This window comes from Sorex araneus, chromosome 1 (assembly GCF_027595985.1).
Source record: "Sorex araneus isolate mSorAra2 chromosome 1, mSorAra2.pri, whole genome shotgun sequence".
Taxonomy (NCBI): domain Eukaryota; kingdom Metazoa; phylum Chordata; class Mammalia; order Eulipotyphla; family Soricidae; genus Sorex; species Sorex araneus.
Window position 1 is genome coordinate 59,495,777 of NC_073302.1, and position 21,534 is coordinate 59,517,310.

The 21,534-nt window shown below is 40.5% G+C and overlaps 1 protein-coding gene and 1 non-coding gene across 7 annotated transcripts in view; both read left to right on the forward strand.

The window, feature by feature from the left end:
- The first annotated feature begins 17,705 nt into the window (after positions 1 to 17,705).
- Positions 17,706 to 21,534, forward strand: part of MPDZ (multiple PDZ domain crumbs cell polarity complex component) — a 182,100-nt gene continuing 178,271 nt past the window's right edge. For all 6 annotated transcript variants that reach the window (XM_055133728.1, XM_055133721.1, XM_055133732.1 and 3 more), the window contains exon 1: positions 17,706 to 17,903. The gene's annotated coding sequence lies outside the window, so the exon portion shown is untranslated. The remainder of the gene's footprint in view (positions 17,904 to 21,534) is intronic.
- LOC129401452 (U6 spliceosomal RNA) lies at positions 21,190 to 21,298 on the forward strand. Its single transcript, XR_008628355.1, has one exon. It is a non-coding gene; the product is annotated as a U6 spliceosomal RNA (small nuclear RNA).

Here is a 21,534-nt window from a genome sequence, read left to right on the forward strand (position 1 = left end):
AATATAGGCAGAACTCTCCATGACATTGAAGCTAAAAGTATCTTCAAGGACAAAACAGCACTGACCATGCAAGTGGGAGCAAACATAAACAAATGGGACTACATCAAACTAAGAAGCTTTTGCACTTCAAAAGAAACAGTGACCAAAATACAGAAAGAACCCACAGAATGGGAAAGAATATTTACCCAATACCCATCTGATAAGGGGATAATATCCAGGATATACAAGACACTTGTAGAATTGTATAAGAAAAAAACCTCCAACCCCATCAAAAAATGGGGAGAATAAATGAACAGAAGTTTCCTCAAAAAAGAAATACAAATGGCCAAAAGGCAAATGCTCCACATTCCTAGTCATCAGGGAGATGCAAATCAAAACAGCAATGAGATACCATTTCACACCACAGAGACTGGCACACATTCAAAAGAACAAAAGCAACCAATGCTGGCGTGGATGTGGGGAAAAAGGGACACTCCTTCACTGTTGGTGGGAATGCCAACTGGTCCGGCCTTTCTAGAAAACAATATGGACAATCCTTCAAAAACTAGAAATTGAGCTTCCATATGACCCCGCAATACCACATCTGGGAATATATCCCAAGGATGCAAAAGAGCACAGTAGAAATGACATCTGTACCTATATATTCATTGCAGAACTGTTCACAATAGCCAAAATATGGAAACAACCCGAGTGCCGTATAACAGATGACTGGTTAAAGAAACTTTGGTACATCTACACAATGAAATACTATGCAGCTGTTAGTGGATATGAAGTTATGAAATTTGTTTATAAATGGGTAAACATGGAGAGTATCATGCTAAGTGAAATGAGGCAGAGAGGGACAGACATAGAGGGACTGCACTCATTTGTGGAGTGTAGGGTAGCATCACATGAGGCTGACACCCAAGGACAGTAGATACAAGGGCCAGGGGGATTGCCGCATAGCTGGAAGACTGCTTCATGAGCAGAGGGGAGAAGGAAGATGGAATAGAGAAGGGATCACTAAGAAAATGATGGCTGGAGGAACCAGTTGGAATGGCAGATGCATGCCGAAAGTAGATAATGGACCAAACATGATGACCTCTCAGTGCCTGTGTTGCAAGCTATAATGACCAAGAGTAGAGAGTATGGGGAATATTGTCTGCCTTAAGGCAGGGGGAGGGTGGGAGAGGGGGGGTATTCCTGGAATACTGGTGGTAGGGAACGTGCACTGGTGGAGGGATGGGTGTTTGACCATTGTGAGATTGTAACCCAAAATGAAAGCTTGTAACTATCTCATGGTGATTTAATAAAATTTAAAAAAGAAAAGTATCCTCTTCACCTTAAAAAAAATGGTGACCAGGATTCAAAGGCAGCCCACAGAACAGGAAAAATTAAGTATACAACACTTATCTGATAAAAGATTAATATCCAAGATATTAATCTGGTAGAATTTAACAAGAAAAAACATCTGACCCCAGCAAAAAATGAGAAGAAATGAACAGAAACTTTCTCTAAAAAGAAATACAAATGTCCAAAGATGCATTAAAAAAAAGCTATACTTCATTAATTATTCAGGGAAATGTAAATCAAAACAATGAGATATCTCACATCTTAGAGACTGGCACACATCAAAAAGAACAAGAACATCCAATGCTGATACATGTGCGGGGAGGAACTTTCATTCAGTTTTGGTGGGAATGCCAACTCATCCAGTCCTTTTGAAAAAAAATATGGAAATCCCTCAAAAAACTAGAAATTGAACTTCCACATGACCCAGAAATGATAATATACCCTAAGGCCCAAAAACACAATACATAAAAAACATTTGCACTGCTATGTTCATTGCAGAACTATTCTCAATAGTCAGAATTTGGAAACAACTCCAGTGCTAGATAACAGGTGACAGGATAAAGAAATTATGGTACACATACAAAATGGGATACCACTCAGACACCAGGAAAAATGAAGTCCCAATATTTGCTTATACATGGATGACATGGAGTACATCACGCTGAGTGAAATGAGTCAGAGGCAGAGGTACAGATACTGAATGATTGTAGGATATACAAAAAAAAAAGATAGTATGATACTGTCATGCCAGATTTCATCTCTCTTACGTGCCTCTCCATTCTCTTTTTCTTTTTTTAAATTTTATTGAACCACTGTGCATCTTCTTTGTCAATGTAGGTTTTGATGCCAGCTCTTCTCTCCCTGGCTTTCTGGGTCATTTCTGTAAGCTTCTCTTCACGTTTCTTCTTTTGTTTTTGGGCCATCTTTCTCTCTACTTGGCACGCATTTCCACAGCTTCATGAGCCCTTTGATCAGCAACGTATGGAGCTTCAGCCAGATTGGCAAAGGTTTCATTGATGTGAATGGTCTACAGAGTCTCTTGCCTCCAAGCCTAGCTGTCTTCACCTGGGCCCCTTGGAGGGGGGCGGGTTAAGTTTCTCTCCCTGCCCTGAGCAGAGCCCCCATAGCTGAAGACCTCCGGAACCCACCACAGCCATTCTCAAGGCACTCCCCACACATTCGGACGAGCCTCAAGCATGAAGGAACTGGAAGAGGAACCCAGATGTGCGGGACCCCGGGCTGAGATCTCTAAGCTGCTCAGATCAGGATTGGGCCTCCTCCACCCAGATCCTCCATTTTCCAGTGTAATCAACGGCCAACATCCAGAGACTATAAACAAAGTTCCTGGAAGCGCATGGCTGCATATGCGGTCATGCAACCTCTTGTAGTCTGTTCTCCCTCTTGGAGAACTTGATAAGCTATGGAGAGTATCCTGCCCACACGGCAGAGTCTAGCATGCTCCGTGGATATGCCAAAAACAGTAACAACAATGGGTCTCATTCCCCTGGCCCTGAAAGAGCCTCCAATGTGGCACCCTGGGAAGGATGAGTAAAGAAGTAAAGAGAGGCTGCTAAAATCTCAGGGCTATGGCGAATGGAGATGTTACTGTGCCCGCTTGAGAAAATCGATGAACAACGGGTTGACAGTGATACAGTGACAATATGAGACTAATACCCAAAGACAGTAGAAGAGAGGGCTGGAAGGATGGGTCCATGCTTAGAAACTTGCCACAAATGAGGGTCGGGGGAGGACAGTTCAGAAAAATAAGGGACACTATGACAATGATAGTTGGAAATGACTGCTCTGGATAAGAACTGAGTGCTGAAAGGAGGTAAAGTAATACACATGATAATCTTTCAGTATCTGTTTTGCAAACCATAATGTTTTTAACAAAAGAGATAATGAGAATGGGTGGGAGAGTGAGGAAGGAAAAAAGAAGAAAAGTACCTGCCATAGAGGTGGACTCGGGGAAGGATAGAAGGAGGTAAACTGAGGGCATTGGTGGTGAGAAATGTAAGCTGGTGAAGGGTTGGGTGTTGGAAACATATGACTGAAACTCAATCATCAAACTTTGTAACTGTTTATATCACAGTGATTCAATTTTAAAAAATGAGTAAGCCCTGAACACTTCTGACTGTGGCCTATAAACTAGAAAAATAGCTAATTAAGAACAGGAGTGATCTAAAGAAACTCTAGTAAGGCTGGAAAGATAGCTAGTGATATAAAGAAACTCTAGTAAGGCTGGAAAGATAGCTCAAAGGGCTGAATGCATGCTTTGTATGTGGACTCCTGCGTTTCATTCCTGACAAATACCACTGGAGCTGAGAACAGCCCCTGAGCACTGCCAGACATGGCAAAAATTATATATATTATATTATATATATTATATAATTATATATATACATACACACATATACACATGTGTATACATATGCTAACAAATAAACTCTATTATTAATCTGATATTTTTAAAATTGGTTTATGAAAGTCTTCAAGTAAAATGATGCAATGTGCATCTTCAAAACAATCCAGAGATAAAGGCTTTGTGTTTTTCCTAATCTTTAGTAGGAGAGCAGTATATTGATTTTGCAGTTAATGATATGGATAAATCAGTGAGGATTTTTTTAGTCATTGTATGGGGCTTTGGATCCTGTTTCTGAGTAAGTCTGTTGACATTTTAATCTAGAAGCTTAATCATTACAGTTTAGAGACAATATGGAACTTGAATCAAAACAGCTTCTGTACTACAGTGAGAAATTTATTTTAGGTCCACCCAAGAATTCTCAATATCATTTATAATTTGCTATCGATTATAATATGTTGTAACATTATAAAACAGCGGTAGGGAACTTTTTTCTGGCAACATCCACTTAGATAAATTTAACATCATTTGCTAATCACACAAGAAGAGCATATGGGCTCTAGGCAACCCATAAGAAGCATTTGAATCTGTCCCTCCTTTGTAGGGGAGGATAACTTGATTTTATAGGTCTAAAATGGGCCACAGGCTGAATGTTCCCCTACTTTGCTTTAAATTTATATATAATTATATATCACATATATTATATATTATTATATTGCAATATATTATATTATTATAAATAATATAGCAAATGTACATATGTTTTGAAAGTAATGGTGTTGTGTTTGGTGTAGATGTCTATAAGAAGACACATGCACACTCATGTTCATTGCATCACTTAGTCTAGTAGCCACAATGTGATATCAACACAAATACCCAATGGCAGAAAATGATACTATAAGTTGTGGAATATATAGACAACAGAAAGCTATACAGCTGTAAGAAAAATGAAATCCTGAAGTTTGCTGTAATGTGACTGAATCATGTTAAGTGAAATAAGTCAGAGGGAGAAGGACAAATACTAAATAATATCACTCACCTATGTAATATAGAATCAAAAGAAGAACATAGACAACGTACTGAGCCATGGCAAACCCTTAGCACTGGAATACAGAAAAATTTACCAAACAACAGAGAAGGGAAGGAAAAGAAGAGAAGACTAGAAGAGACATAGGGGCAGTAGTGGAGCATTATGGGCACTTTGTTGGTGGAAGGGGTGCAATAATTTTAAATATTGATCCCATTAAGCTTAGCACTGTTATGACTACCTAGATTATAGTTGTCACTGTATGACTGTCATCCCGTTGCTCATTGATTTGCGCGAGAGGCACCAGTAACATCTCCACTGTGAGACTTGTTACTGTTTTTGGCATATCGAATATGCCACAGGTAGCCTGCCAGGTTCTGCTGTGCTGGCAAGATACTCTTGGTAGCTTGCCGGGCTCTCTGAGAGGGGTGGAGGAATCGAACCTGGGTGGGCTGTGTGCAAGGCAAATGCCCTACCCGCTGTGCTATCACTCCAGCCCAGATTGTAGTTGAAATAAGAAAAATACAGCAAATTATTTTTGTCCAAGTACAATATATAAATAAATTTATGTTCTATATGGTGCAAATATTTTTGTTTGTAGAAAGGATTATATCCTAAAATTAAAATATTATTGCTTTATAAAGTATAATTCAGATTTGGATTTAGTAGAGCAATTATTATGACATTTTATTCTTTTTTTTTTTTTTTTTTTTTGCTTTTGGGTCACACCCGGCGATGCACAGGGGTTGCTCCTGGCTCTGCACTCAGGAATTACCCCTGGCGGTGCTCAGGGGACCATATGGGATGCTGGGAATCGAACCCGGGTCGGCCGCATGCAAGGCAAACACCCTACCCGCTGTGCTATTGCTCCAGTGCCCGGCATTTTATTCTTTCAGTTTTATTTCAGCATGGTTTCCCCTAAACTATGACTACTTTGAAAAAAAACATTAACTTTCTTCATATTCTCTTATTACAGTTCTCAAATACATATACAAATGTATATGTAATAAATGTGCATAAGTGTATAATTTTACATATATAAACATGTCTTAGATTGTATAAGAATTTGTTTTTTAAGTATTGAAAATTACGCCCTAATTTCACTTTTCTTGGCAAATGATCATATTATTTCAAATAGTGAGCATATTGTATTTTTTCTATTCAATTTTATTAATTTTATTTATGCATATTTTATTATTTTTATAATATATGTTTTATTACTATTACTATGAAGTACCATAATTGTGGTAAGTCACAAATTGGATAATATATTTGTTTATTAATCTTGAAGGAATTATATCTCAAGATTACATATTTAATAAAGAATTTTCTATATTTTGGCTATATTACTTTTCTGGCATTTTTATTTTTCATAGGATTGGTTGTTTCAGCATATAATTTTTGCAATGCTCATTAATATTTTTAATATCTTCAGTAATTCTCTTTCACTTTGTGTTACGTCTACTGGTATTTTTATTACCTTTTTTACTGGTATATTGATCTTATTTATGTGTGTGCGAAATGTATTGTCATTTAAAAATTATTATTGTAGTTAGTTAACATGGTTCTAATAGTGTTAACTGCCAGTTACCCATACCTCACCACCAAAGTTACCAATATCCTTTAAAACTACTCTCTGTTACCTCTAGACCAACTCTTCATCCTCCCACTTTCCCCTTTCCCTCTTGGTAATCTGACTTGTATAATTCTAGGCCAAAATATAGCTATTTATTAGAAATGTCTATTTTCCTATTGTACACAGGTACGTGAGATTATCTAGTATTTCTAATTTTCCCTCTGACTTATCTCATTAAGCACGATATCTTTCAGTTCCATTCAAGGTAGCGCAAACTGCAATATTTCATCTTTCCTCAATGCTGCAAAAGTTTCCCTTGCAGATAACTTTCTTATACATTCATCTGTCATTGGACACATGAGTCATTTCTATACACTGTATTAAGCACTGCAGTGACACAGGTGTGCATAAATTTTTGAATTTGTGTGTGTGTTAATAGAATAAATGGCAAGAAGTGGAATAACTTGGTAAAATAGAAACTTTATTAGTTTTTTTGAGAAGTCTCCATATTGTTTTCCATAGAGGCTGAATCAGATGACATTCTCACCAAGAGTGAATAAAGATACCTCTCTCACCACATCTCTCACCACACTGATTGTTCCCAGTCTTTTGGATATAAGTCATTCTCACTGGTATGAGATGCTATCTCATTTTGCTGTCTCCCTGATAATATGAGACAAAGAATATTTTTATTATATATGCCTATGGACTGTTCACATGTCCTCTTAAGGGAAGTGTCTGTTCCTCTCTCCAGTTTGTGATAATTTTTTTCTTGTTGTTAATGAGCTTCTTATGCTTTACATATCTTGTGTATTTATTCTTTTTTCTTTAAGTTTGTGTGCAAATATTTTCTCCTTTTCAGCAGGGTGTCTATCTTAACATGAGATTTGCTTTTCCATGTACAAACTTAAAACACTGAAACTGATACGGTTATGTTCATTTTCTCTCTCTCACATTTTTTTATTTTTCCCTATTTTGTTTTGGAATATTCAATAAACATGCTTCGAACAATCTTGAGTGCTTAGCTAATTCATTTAAAAATATTTTCTTGTTTCCAATAAAATATTTAAATAGGTATATTTCCCAATATGACATTTTGTCCCTGCAAATGTAGACACATATTTTTCATTATTTTATTATAAATTGATTACATAAAAGACCCCTGTTATTCCTCTCTTCATACCCATAACCCCTTGCCATAATACTTGCTGCCATTTCTCAGCAATGTGAATTGGGTCATCCAACCTGACCTGGCCACAGATGTATGAAGATCCCAATCAAGATCCAGCAAGACTATAGTATCAGCAGAATTACCCTTATGATATCCTATTAATAACAAATACTAAATAAGGTATTTTTATCTACTTTTTTGCCACACTAGTTGGTGCTCAGGGCTACTCTCAGCTAGTTTGGACAGTACTTTGGGTGCCATGTCATGCCAAAAATTGACCTTGGGCTCCTGCTCTAACTCTTGATGTTTAATTTATTTATTTGTTGTATTTTTTGGACCATATCCAGCGGTGCTCACAGCTAATCCTGGCTCTGTGTTCATGGTTCACTCCTGGCAAAGTAGAATACAGGGTGACAGTTATTGAGCCTGGGTCAGATGTGTACAAAGCAAAGCCCTACCTGATGAACTACTGCTCTGGGTGTCGTCCCCAAACAAATAAAAATCAATAAATATTTATCGCTAATCAGATCATAAGTGCATTCTAGTGCAGTGCATTCTAGTAAAGTTAGCCTCAAAGGACTTTTTTTCCTTAATTAAAAGTTTTCCCCTTCTCTTCTCTTTGTTGTGGTTGCATTGACTAGGTCACACATATAGAACTAAATATTCTTGCTACAATTGCATATGAGGCTGAATTGCCCAACCTCATAGCTACTGCAGTATTTTGGGGTCACATTCTTTAGTTCTGGTTCTTGTACATGTCTTTGCTGAGAGTGGATCACACTCTAGTTCTATTGCTCATGCACACTCTGGCTTCCGTGCTCACATGGCTGCTGGCCAAGGCTTGCACTTCCTCATCTTGATTCTCAAGCTTCATTGTAAGCTTCATGTAGGATGCTTGCTAGGCTTCATATACACTTGACTACCACCTAACTGGTAAAATTTTTTGCTGTTGGGGATTGTTGACAGCAGAGCTGCCAGGTGCAAATAACATGCAGAGATCAAATTTTCAGCTCCAGTTTGAAAGACAGGTGGTCTAAATTACTGAATTATTTCAGACCCCATGGTGCAACTTTCAAAACTTAATTTTGAAATCAAGGTTAGGAAGGGGGGCTTTCCTGTGGCCATATATCACTACACGCGAAGTGTAAAAGAAGAAGATATCTATACAAATAAGGCAAAAGCTAACCAACTTTGGTGCATTCTTCCTATGAAATCTGGGATTTTCTAAATCAAGTCTTTTCCCTTTTAAACAGCCAACACTTGTTTTATCACTGTTCATTTCTGTATTCCAGCATATAGCATGATCAAACCTCCTCTCTCTTCCAGGAAATGTAGATTTTCCTCTTTTCTTATTCTGGGTGCTTTTCAACTGCCATGTAAGTTCTGCCATTATAAGACCATCATGTGAAAAGAACATATGCAGAGTTCATACTGTAAGAGAGACATAGTTAGAGAAACAGAAAGAGGTTTGTGGACTAGACAGCTACAACCAGGGAGACGGAAGAGAGGTGAGTGTAGTTCACACCTCAAGCACAAATATTTAAAGTGGGATAACCCTCAAATTTCTCATAATTAAAATAAACATTCTATACAATATTAAAAACTCAAATACTAATGTAAATTATTAAATGATATGTATCCATTTAAGTTGAAATCAGGATCAATATTCTGTATTTTTCTTTTTGTCTATATGTCATGGCAAGACACAGTTCTTATTAGCTGGAAAGCAAGCAAGCAACTTTCTGGATGTTGTGAATATTTTATATGGTGTTTTGGTTGGTGTCTCTATAGATGTATGTTATGATCAATACTTATTGAAATCTACACTAAAAATATGTATATATGTATATCCCTGGATCAGTGTCACTCTCATCCCATTGCTCATCGATTTACTCTATTTAACTCTATTCACCCCAGCCCTGAGATTTTAGCAGCCTCTCCTTACTCGTCTTTCCCAATGATTGGAAGCTCTTTCAGGGTCAGGGGAATGAGCCCTATCATTACAGTTTTTGGCATATCAAATATGCCACGGGTAGCTTGCCAGGCTCTGCCTGTGTGGATATATGTATATATACATATATTATTTTTGTAATTATACCATTATCATACCTGTCTGTGTATGTATTTAGAAAAACAGAAGAAACCAATTTAATGTAAGGAATGTTAAGTGAGGTTTGTTTTTTTTTGTCCACACTCAGCAGTGCCCAGAATTTACTCCAGGCTCTGAGCTCTGGAATCATTCCCTGAGGTGCTCAGGGTACTGTATGTAGTGCCAGGGATAAAACTGGGGTCAACTACAGAGGCTGAGTGCCAGCCAAATGCTGTATCTGCTGTACACTCACTCCAGCCTCAAGGGAACAGAAGTTCATACTAGCTCTTTAATAGAGAGCAACTGCCCCCGATGATCTCTGCACACGGTTCCCTGTAAAGGTTAGAGCTGGCTAGTCACTGCCGTGTCTCTCTCGGTCCTAGTGTGGATATAAGGCTGTAACGGAGATACAGGCAGAGCTGAGAGAACCAGACAGGAAAGGGCCCAGAGTGTGGACTGGATTATGCCTGTAAACAATGCCCAAGTTGGACTGTTCTTGTTACATAACTCAGCATACTTTCTCCTTTATAAGCTAGTTTGGGTTGGGCTTTCGTGACAACGTCACAGTGACACACACACACACACACACACACACACACACACACATACACAGAAAGCACTTGGTGCCTTGAGGCATTAGCGCTTGGACAGAAAGTAAACAAAAGCCTTACAGAGGGTAAGGAAGCCACTTACCCTGCATACAGCTGACCTGGGCTGACTTGGGCTGATTTGGGCTGAATCAGATTCAATTGCTGGCATTGCATCTGGTGACTTAGCACTGCATCTGCTGACATAGTCCCCTGAGTCTTTCCAGGGATGATCCCTGAATACGGCCACCTGTGGTCTAAGAAAAAAAAAAAAAGAATTTTTTTTAAGGGAAAGAGAGTAAACAGCATTAGCAGTGATGTGTACCCTACACCAATAGACCAATAGGCAAAAAGGATCAGAAAGAGACAAATGAGATCTCCCCTTCGCACCTTACATTCTAGCTGAGGGTGAGGGATGGCAATAATTTAAGAAGATGAATGACATAAACAAAATAATAGTGGTTGATAAAACCTGAAGTCTTCATAGAGGATCTGTATCCAAGTGAGGAGATACAACCCTCAAATGCTCAGAAGAAAACTCTTCCTGCTTAGGGAGAGTGAGGCATTTCATAATGACAAATAACTAAAACAAACACCATCACCCCCCCAAAAAAAAATAGATGAAAAAGCAGTAATTGCCTAAGAATTTTAATGTACCTAGAAATCATCTGGAAATCTGCTTAAAACAAAGATTCTGATTCACTGAATCTGGAGTATTACCCTAGATTCTGCATTTTCAATGATTTCCAAGTGATAGGATTTTTTTTTTTTCTGGTTTATGAACCACAGTTAGAGTAACTAGGCCCTGAAGAACTGTTCCCCATGTGGTCTGCACCTTGTCTCAAATAAACTAAAGTTTTATTTAGTTTATTTAAAAATATTTAGAGCAATTTAACATTGACACAACATACAAACATTAAGTCATTTTCTTACTCATTTTAGGTTCATTAGTTGGCAATTCCTCAGTAACTATAAATTAAAAAACACAAATTCTTACCCTTTACAGGTAGTTTGAGAAGCACTCTCACAGGAACAAAGGTAGTATAACTGAGGATGGAGTCAGCTCTCCATTAAAACTACAGAGAAGCTGGGAACATTGAAATATCAGGTACTATGGGAGAGAGGAAGGAAATGTTAGTTGTGAAAGCTGGAGACTGGAGCAACCAATATTTCCATCCTCACTACTATCACATACATGTGCCTACAGAGAGAGAGGGGGAGGGAGAGGGAGAGAGAAAGGGGAAGGAGAAGGGGGAGGGAAGGGAAGGGGGAGGGGGAGAGGGATTTCATGCAGAATTCTTTGAAGTCCCAAACAGCCAGAAGTGTCCTTTCTATCTATATCACAAGGCTCTCAGCAAATGTTTCCTCACTTGGGAATTTAGAAGCCTTTTGTGTAGTGATGTGGCTTTTGAAATGATGTATTAGACAAACCTTTCCATGTGTAAAAAGCCCCCAGGTGCCTTTTACTGTCTCATTGTAAACAGATCAGAATATCAATAATCAACTGATTTTTCAGGGAGACAATTTAAGATAAGATTTGTTTTGGGGTTTCATGGGAGATAAGGGGTGGGGATTGGACCATCCATGGCTGTACTCAGACCTTAATTCTTGTTTTGTATTCAGGGATCATTCCTGGTGGTGATTGTAGGACCAAATGTGGTGTCAGGGATCAAACTAATGCCTGCCATGTGAACAACAAGTACCTTAACCAAACACCTTTAGTGTCAACAAAAAAGCAACATAGACACTGGACTAAACTGAATGATAATTAAGGGAGGCTTCCAATGACTAAGAAAATCTGATCTTCAGAGTTCATCTTCCATCCTTAAATTTATGCTTGCCATGAGAACAGACAGAGTTGATATTTTTCAGTCAGTTTCACCGATAGAAACTTTTACCTTCATTATATTCTTAATTTTTTGAAACAACTTCCAACAACTGGAGAAATTTTGGTGTGCTCTTTAGTGGGAAATTTCATCTAGTAAACACAGACATTAATTTATAATGAGGCATACTAGAAATTGATGACACTTTGCTTCAATCATTTTTGAAAAAAAATGAAATTTTCAATTGACAGCACCACATTGCTGGCTCTCTTCCTATCACTGGCAGGCATAGCTCTAATTTTTCTCAGAGTAACTTGATGTTCCTGGTAGATTCTAGCACCACTGTCCCGAGCTATTTTATTGCCAGGACTTGGACTGAATGTGGGACCTTGACACCAGACAGAATATTTCTGTGAGCGGACCTAGACCCCAGGGTACAGGTAAGGCAAGCCCAAATTTTGGTATCAATAACAAATCAACTGTTTTGGAGCACATATTTTGCTAAGCACATAAGCTCTAAGGTTTGATTTCCAGTAATACATGATCCCCCCAAACTCCACTGTGAATTTTTCCTTCAAAATTAGATATTTGCAAACTTATAAGTAGTTATGAAGTCTCTATTAATAGCTTAAATGTATTATCTTTTTTAGTTTGAAAGTTTTAATTGCAAATAACAGCTTTAATCACCAATAAAAGTTTTAATTGCAAAAACTAATTCAAACTAATGTGAACACTAAAGGAGAATCGTATGAATCTTCTACAAATGGAACTGCAAGAAATGGAATAGCTTCTAAGTAATATTGATTCAGTGACTCATGGTCTCCAAAATCCCAGATTATTTTCTTTACTATGACATAGGAGGAAAAGGACTGTGCAACTTGAACAGCATTTCTCATTATTGTTACCTCTTGTTTTTCCTGATGTTTGTTTGGAGGACTAACTACACCCTGAGAGAATGAATAGTGCAAAATAAATATTTTATAAGAGAGATTAGAACACTTCACTCTAGCTTACATAAACTTAATTCAGAGATTCTGGGATAGCATTTAGATGCATTTTTCCTCTAAAATAACCTGGTGCCAATCCCTTCTCCTGGATTTCCTTACCACATCAGAATTCTTAGGGAACAAAAGATAATGAATTCTAAGTCCAAAGGTCATAACCTCCCAATGCCAGTGGTTCCATTTCCCTTAGAGAGATGAGATCCCACCTAATACAGGGTCGGTTTGGGTGCTTCTATTCTTCTGGAAACAGTTTGTTATGTGAAGAGAGACAGATTATTCAATGTGTACTCAGGAGAGAATTCTTACATTTTTCGCATACCTGAGATTCTCTCTTAGCCAGTCCCTCCCCCCAACAGCTCTTCTCTAAATACACACGTATTTATCATCATGTCTTTTATCCTTTTGTTTTTCAAAAAATCTTCCCTGTTTTCCATGGAGGAAAACAGAGTTAAAAATTATCTCTCGTTTTCAACATCAAAGTGGCAAAAAAATGCATTCATACCCCAAGGACCCTAAATGCCAATTGAAATCATAAAGTCAGTCAGCCAGTAAACAGAATGCGAAAATCTTTCCAAAAAATGTAATAAATCAGTAGCGCCTGCTTGTCATCTATCTGGGAGCCCTTTGGCAGAGGGAGACAAAAATATGCCATCTAGTTTGCACTTAAATGAAGCATTATTATTAAGAGTCACAGTTGGTTAATGGTATGGAAATAGTCTATGATGCTACAATTAGAGCTCCCCCAAAGTCACTTAGTCCTTAGAAAAGGATTCCTGTAGAGAGATTCTTTGTTATCAGTTTTAGACTTTGGTTACTTCTGGAAGATTTTACTTCAACTTAAAAATAGTCATAAACCAGAGCAATACATCGCACTGACATACTGTTTCCATAATATTTAGGAACTTCTGGGGTAGGAGCGATAGTACAGTGGTACCCTAGAGTGGGTAGGGTGCTTGCCTTGCACACAGCCAACTAAAATTTGGTCACCAGCAGGCAACACATATGGATCTCTGAGCCCTGCCAAGGGTGATCTCTGAATGCAGAGATAGAAGTCAGTCCTGAGCACCACTCAGTGTGCTTACCACTAAATATATAAATATATAAAATAGGATCCTCTTGTTGGTTAGATAATAGAGAGCTTAAGGTGCTTGCTTTGTTTATTTATTAAAGTGCCCGAGAAGTTTATTCAGCACCATAAACAGTTTCCTGAACCCTGCAGGAGTGAAACCTTAGCACAGAGGTGAGAGAAATTCCTAAACATGAGCTGGCGTGATTCCCACTCAAACAGGATTTAGGGTCTTCTGTCTTCGGACAAATGGAAGATAATATTGCATATTAAGACACTTATATAGAATACTCCCCAAATGTTTTGTGATTTTGTAGTAGAACTAATCTGAAGAAACATCGTCAATATATATGTGTGTGTGTATATATATATATATATACACACACACATATATATATATACATATACATATATAGTCTTCTGATATAGTATTGTTTCAAGTGGGCACTTTGCTAACTGATCCAGAGTAGTAATTAATATCCATGGTAGTACCAATATAGGGGGTGGAGATGCTTCCATAGGAGAACGTTCACCAACTGTACATGCCTTTGATAGGTCAGGGAATACGCGAAGAGGAACGCATCCATTAGATTGAAGTGGAGGGAAGTCATCAACACCCCTAGCAAGAAAGACTCCACCTGGTGAAACGGTGGGGCTGGAAGCCAGGATGTAGAGGGATTTCAAGAAAAAGGAAATGAGATAAACTGCAAAGAAGTGTTTTCTCCCTTGATGACACTCGCCATAGCCATGCCGCTGGACCCCATGCTAGGCTGTTTCATTGGAGGAGGGCGGGTGAGACCCCCTCCTCGTCCCAAGGACCCAGCCCTGGCAGCCAAAAAACTCCAGAACTCAACCACTGCCACGCTCACAGGTGTTTTTCACATGCTGGGGCTGAGCCTCACCCAAGAACGAACCTATTCCAGGACCCCATGGCCTCGAATACAACACTTTATACCACCCACCCTGCCCATACTCCAGAAGTATCGCACCACATTTGATGGGGTTCAAAATAGCAGACAACCAGTCTTAGAGGGAAATATATTTTTACATACATATGTATATATACATATGGGCTGGAGTGATAGCACAGCGGTTGGGCATTCGCCTTTCACGCAGCCGACCAGAGTTCGATTCCCTCGCCCCTCTCAGAGAGCCTGGCAAGCTACCGAGAGTTATGGAGCCCGGGCGGCAGAGCCTGGCAAGCTACCCGTGTATATTGGATATGCCAAAAACAGTAACAATAAGTCTTTCAATGAGAGACGTTACTGGTGCCTGCTCAAACTAATCGATGAGCAACGGGATGACAGACTTATACATACATATATATATACATACATACATACACATACACACACACATATATATATACATATATATATATAAGCATATAAGGCTCAACCTTTAACATGTTAGTGATCTCTTATAGAAGACCTTAATGGCCCCTGAGTGAAATACAACAATCTTCACATTCTTTCCTCTAAGGAACATTTTGTAGCATTTTCAGCACTTTTTCATAACAAATCATCATCATCAACAAATAGAAAATATATTATTTCGGTTCTGCTTTGAGGCAGGGGTTGGGGTTTGGGATGGGAACATCAGAAATATGGTGGTGGGATTGGTCTTCGAATATGTAATCACACATTGTGAACTACTTTGCAAAATAAAAAAAAATTAATAAGAAAAGGAAATGTTTTTTCTCTCTCCCTGTTTCACCCTTCCTTCTTCTCTCACCCCTCCTCAAACTGGAGAGCGCTAATGGGAAGATTATACAAAATAGAGAAGTGCTGAAAAAGCAAAGGGAAAGATAATCTGGGATGCTATTTCCCTTTCACCCTCACTTAATTTTGAATTAGAAACAATATAACAAAACAAAACAAAATAAAAAAGAAGAGGCGATAAATCTCAGTGTTTGAAGAAATCTCATCAGTACTTTTATTTTTCTGTGTGGGGGAGGGGTAATAGCTGTCCACCTTTGTGAAAACATAGGGGACCTTTCCCAATGATAAAGGCTTCTTGTAGACCACTGAGCTCACTTTATCCCAAATCTTTTGCAGGCCAATCACCTATTTTTCTGTTTTTTTGAAAATGTGCCTGCAAAATCACCAACCTGGGACCCAGGAGGGACATGGCTCCCATGGTTGACCAGCACATGTCTAACATGTATTAGGTCCTTATTTTATTGTCTGCATCCCCAGGCTCCTAGCATCGCCAGGAATGGCAGCACTGCTAGATGTGGGGAGGAAAGATACACAGGAAGGCAGTAAGTAAAAGAGAAATGGAGTTCAACTTGGTTTCCCATTAAAGACTTGCATGGTTTTAGACTGTGCTTTCAAATATTTGGTGAGTATTGGAGAAATCTAGTTGTATATTTTCATAGCCAATCAGAAAATAATTATGAGTTGGTCACAGAAAAACAGAACTTTTATGCAATATCTTAAAGTCTTTTATATGTATCATATTTTAAACTGTAATTCTGAGTAACCAAAATATATTTGAAAGCGTAATTTTCTTTTTTATTTTTAATTTTTTATAAAATTTCTTTTTAATTGAATCACAGTGAGATACAGTTTCAAGGCTGTTCATGATTGTGTTTCAGTTTATAATGTTTCAACACGATCAGTTCACCAGTTTTCATTTTCCACCACCAATGTCCCCAGTCTCCACACCCTTCCCCCTTCCCCTTTGCCATGGCAGACCCTCTCTCTCTCTCTCCCTCTCCCTCTCCCTCTCTCTCATCTCTCTCCCTCTGCCCTTTTGGGCATTATAGTTTATAATACAGATACTGAAAGGCTACCATGTATATCCCTTTACCTTTCAACACTCAGTTCTTGTCCAGAGTGATCATTTATAACTATTATTGTCATATTGGTCCCTTCTCTCCAATTTTATTTATAGAAAAGATTCATGAGATTCAGAAAATAAAGATATCAGAGACAGTGTCACGAAACAAAACTGCAGTGTTTTTTACCTTTCTGCATATTTTAAATCCTTTCATGCTTATTTCTATGATTGGATCATAGGTCTAAGGATGCTTACTGAGGTGCTAAAAGTTACTTAGAAACATTCAACCGTTCTTCTAGTAACTACTCCATGCATCTTCACTAGAGCGCTTTTGTACACCATCCCCTTCTACTTTAACATGGCATACCATTCATAAGACACACACACACACACACACACACACACACACACACACACACACACACACACACACACACACACACGTCCCCTGAACTAGAAACTACCAATTCCCACAGGTTGTCAGAGTCAGTAAAGAAACATGAAGCATCATCAGAGAAATTGGAATTTCACAGGCGCAAATGATATTTTTAGAACACGTATATTCCCAAAATTGCACGGGGGGGGGGGGTGGTGTGGGAGAAGGGGGGAGTGGTGGTGTGTGACTGGTCCAGAATTACCATCCTTTGCTATCCGGCGTTGAAAAGTAACGGGACACCGTCTGCCTCCTCTGGCAACCGATCAGCGCCCAGTGACCACGTCCCAGGCCGAGTGCCCGCAGCCACCCGGTTCAAACCCGGGCCCCGCAGGCTGGGCCGCGCCCCCTGATTGGCCGAGGCGCGCCCGCTGGCCGCAGGCGTCACGCAGCCCGGCAGCCCGGGCGGCCCGGCTTGGCGCAAGTGCGGCGCGGGGGAGGGGGCGCGGCGAGCGGGAGCCAGGCGTCGGGCTGCCGGCTGCGGGCGGGATTAAGTTTCCCGGTCGGGGCGCGCATTTCCCCCCCGCCCCCCAGGCTCCGCGTCCGGCCATTGCCGCCGCCGAAGCGACGAAAGCGAGCGTGGGCGAGACGAGCCTTCCCGAGTGCCCGGCGACCCCCGGCTCCCCAGGCGGCCGCCGCCAGCCGGGTAAGCGGAGCCGGGGCCCGGGCCGGGAGGCTGGAGCGCGCCCCCGCGACACCCCCCCACGCGCGCGCCGGTCGGGGGACAGCGCGGGGCGGGCGGCCGGCGGGCACCGTGCCCTTGTCCCAGCCTGCGCGGCCGGGCGGTGCGGGGCAGCCGCTGTGCGTCCGACTCTTTCCAAGGAAGGGGCCTAGAAGTTTCCTTTGCAGCTCGCAAAGTCCCTGAGCTCGAGTCTCTGTCGTCGCAGCCTCGGGTGCACCCATCCCCTCTTGGCTGCTGCGTAATCGGAACGGTTTAAAAGTTGTTCTTTCCCCCTCTCAGGGGAGGGCGGAGTAAGGGTGCCCGGCACGGGAGCCGGGGACTGGGCGCCGCGCTGCAAACGAGAGCCTGTTGCTGGGCGCTGGAGGGGCCGCGCTCCCGGCTGGACACCCTCCCCTCGCCGTCATCCCTGCGATCCCCCCGCCCCTGATTACGCGGTGCTGAGCTGTGCGGTGTGGGGGTGGAGAGAATGCCCCCAGACAGGCATCTCGCCTAGACGGCGGCTGGGAGCCCCCAACGCGCCACTCTTTGGTACCTGCCTTCCCGCCTGGCGACCTCCATCCCCGTGGCTCCTTCCTGGCCCTTGTATCCGTAGCTCTCGTTGGTGGGAGCATTTTGCTTTTTGCGTCCCCCGTCATCCCTTTCCACTCCCCTTCGCGGCGATGGGGGAGCCTTTGTCTGCTGTTTTGCAGCCCCGGAATACCGGATGTGCCCCGGGAAGCTCAGTTCGCGAGATGCTTTGTGTCTTGCGGACTGTGTGCGTGTGTGTGTGTGTGTGTGTGTGTGTGTGTGTGTGTGTGTGGCTTTGTGTCTTGGGGTCTGTGTGTATGTGTGCTGTTGGGGTGGTGGGGGTGGTGGGTAATGGGTGAGGATATGAATTCTTGCTCCTGTTCTCTTCAAAAAGCATTCAATCCATTCTCCTCCTCCCCCTCCTCCCTCCTACATTGTATAGTAATCCCAGCAGGATTGCGGCGAGGAGGGGCTGGCGTGGGCGAGTGGGGGTCGCGCTGGAGCAGTGGTCGGGAATGGGGGGGCGGAGTAGCCTCTCCTTCCATCATCAGCACTGGGGCTGCTGGAGTGAGTAGCTGCGCTCGGGAGGGAGCCGAGCTGGCACTATACTACGTGCCTGAGCTGGGAGGGTGTGGGTGGAGGCTAGAGTTTCAGCCCTATCATCAGATAGGAGGACCAAGACTTAAGGAGGAAACCTCTCCTCGTTCTTTCAGGAGGTGCTAGACAGAAAATGTGGCCAGACTGTCATCCAGCTTTGGTGGACTGCTGTAGTCGAACCCTTGGTGTGGAAGGGGGGCGGCGGCTGATGGTGTGGGACTTGGGAGTTTTGTTTTTATTTTTGTTTTTCTTACATGTTCTGTTTGGGAATAAATGACTCAACTCCACGAAGGTCGAATCACCATCTGTGTGGCTCTGCTTTAGATAGGGTAGCATTTAGGTAAACTTCAAGCTTTTTGCCTTTGACTTTAGATACAGTGGAAGACTCTCCATCCACGTTGTGCCTTTGCTGAGGCAGGGGCGTGGACTGCAGAGTGATGGGAGGAATTTCTTGTCTGATAAATTTCCCCTGTTGATTTGATTGTTTTTTTCACACAAGGGTGGGTGTACATTGGACTCTCTCAACTATTCATGTTAAGGATCTTGAAAGCAAAGGATGGTAAATGTAAGAACTCTGTCTGTGTGTGTGTGTGTGTGTGTGTGTGTGTGGTGAGAGGAGGAGGATAACCAACTGTTGCAGCATGTAATCACCCGTGAAGTTTAGAACTAAATATTCTTTACACATTTTTAAATACTGAAAAATTGGAAAAAAATTCCAACTTGTGAAAATTGAAATCCAAATTTTACAGTCTTTGAATTAAATTTGATTGGATCACAACTACAGTTTTAAGCTGCTGTATCGCATTTTCATTTTCTGTGGCTTCTTTTACAGCTATAGTGGCAAAGATGAGTTGTAGGTGGGACAAAAATTTATATCCTTAGACTCCTAAGTATTTACTATCTTACTCTACAGAAAAAATTGCCAACTGCCTATGTTGCCAACCACACAAGTTATAGATGAGGACCAGGCTTTAAGAATTGCTTGACTACTACTCTTGTGACAGTTGCATTGTTTAACATTGTATTTTAGGGCCTATTTACGAAAATCTCCAAATTTGCACTTTTTCTCGGTATGAGAGCTGTTTGAATGTTCTTTTTCTTAAGCTTCACTCTCCAAAGGTTTCCCTAACCTTTTGGTGTCTTTCTCCATTAAACAAAAAAAAGTAGTATACAGGTGGATTTCTGATGGGCAGAAGTGAAATGTTTATGTCTGCTTACTATTGATAGCCATATTGCAAGGTGTTCCTGATCGAATCAGTTCTAGTGACTACTATTTATCATTGCCTGTGACCTGAGCAGAATTGACAATTACAATTTTTTATTCATTTTGGTGAAGAGAATCATGACTTAGGGATTCCTTTCTACAGATGTCACTTAGCAAAATTAGTTTTAGAGGCCCCTTAAATTCATTTCCACTCCTTTCCTACCTCATTTCCTAACTCTTTACATGTGTTCATTTTCTCTTTGTTTCCCATTGGGTAATTCTTGTCATCCCTTGGATTTTCATTCATTCTCTACCACTCTCCTCGATCTCTTGTAATCAAAGGTTGAGAAGATATAGGTGATACCTACAGATTTCGTTGTGCTCCGAATTCCAGTCTTGCAGAATATCTCTATTTGCTATTAAAGACATTTTTGGTATTTGAGACACCTTTAAAATGCTACATATACTATATATTATATAACAATATAATAATACATATGGTAGTCCATATGTTATATATGCCACATGCTATATATAATATATATTAATGTGTATACAATATACATATTACATCTATGTATACACACATATTTTATGTGGAAGACAGGCTCCGAGAGTTTACTAAATCTTAACTTGGAGTTGGAGAATGCTAAAGGGTTCCTGAAAAGGTTAGAGTATAGGGGCTGGAGCAATAGCACAGCAGGTAGGGCGTTTGCCTTGCACGCAGCCGACCCGGGTTCGATTCCCAGCATCCCATATGGTCTCCTGAGCACCGCCAGGGGTGATTCCTGAGTGCAGAGCCAGGAGTAACCCCTGTGCATTGCCAGGTATGACCCAAAAAGAAAAAAAAGTATATTTTTGCATTGGTTTTTAACACCTGAAATGATTGGGGTTGGAGTTGGTGGTGTCCTTTACAATGAAATGGATCTATTGTTTAGATTGGGGTTAAGATTTTGGCAGCACAAGAATTATAATTGGAATAATATAGAGGAGATTAACATGGTCCCTCTGTAAAGATGGCATGCAAATTCGAGAAACATTCCATTACTCCGTGATTTTAATTTAATTTTAATATTTTGATGATCTTAATGAAATTTAATTAATTTAATTATATTTCAAATAAAATCTGAACAGAAAATTAAAAGAAGATTTTTGTATTTTGTAGTCTGAGACGTTAGACCTGGGTTGAATAGCATGCATGTTTCATTGTGTATATTTCTAAATAGGCACATTACTTCTGTGAAATTAAAAAACAAAACAAAACAAAACACCTCCAGTACCATTGAT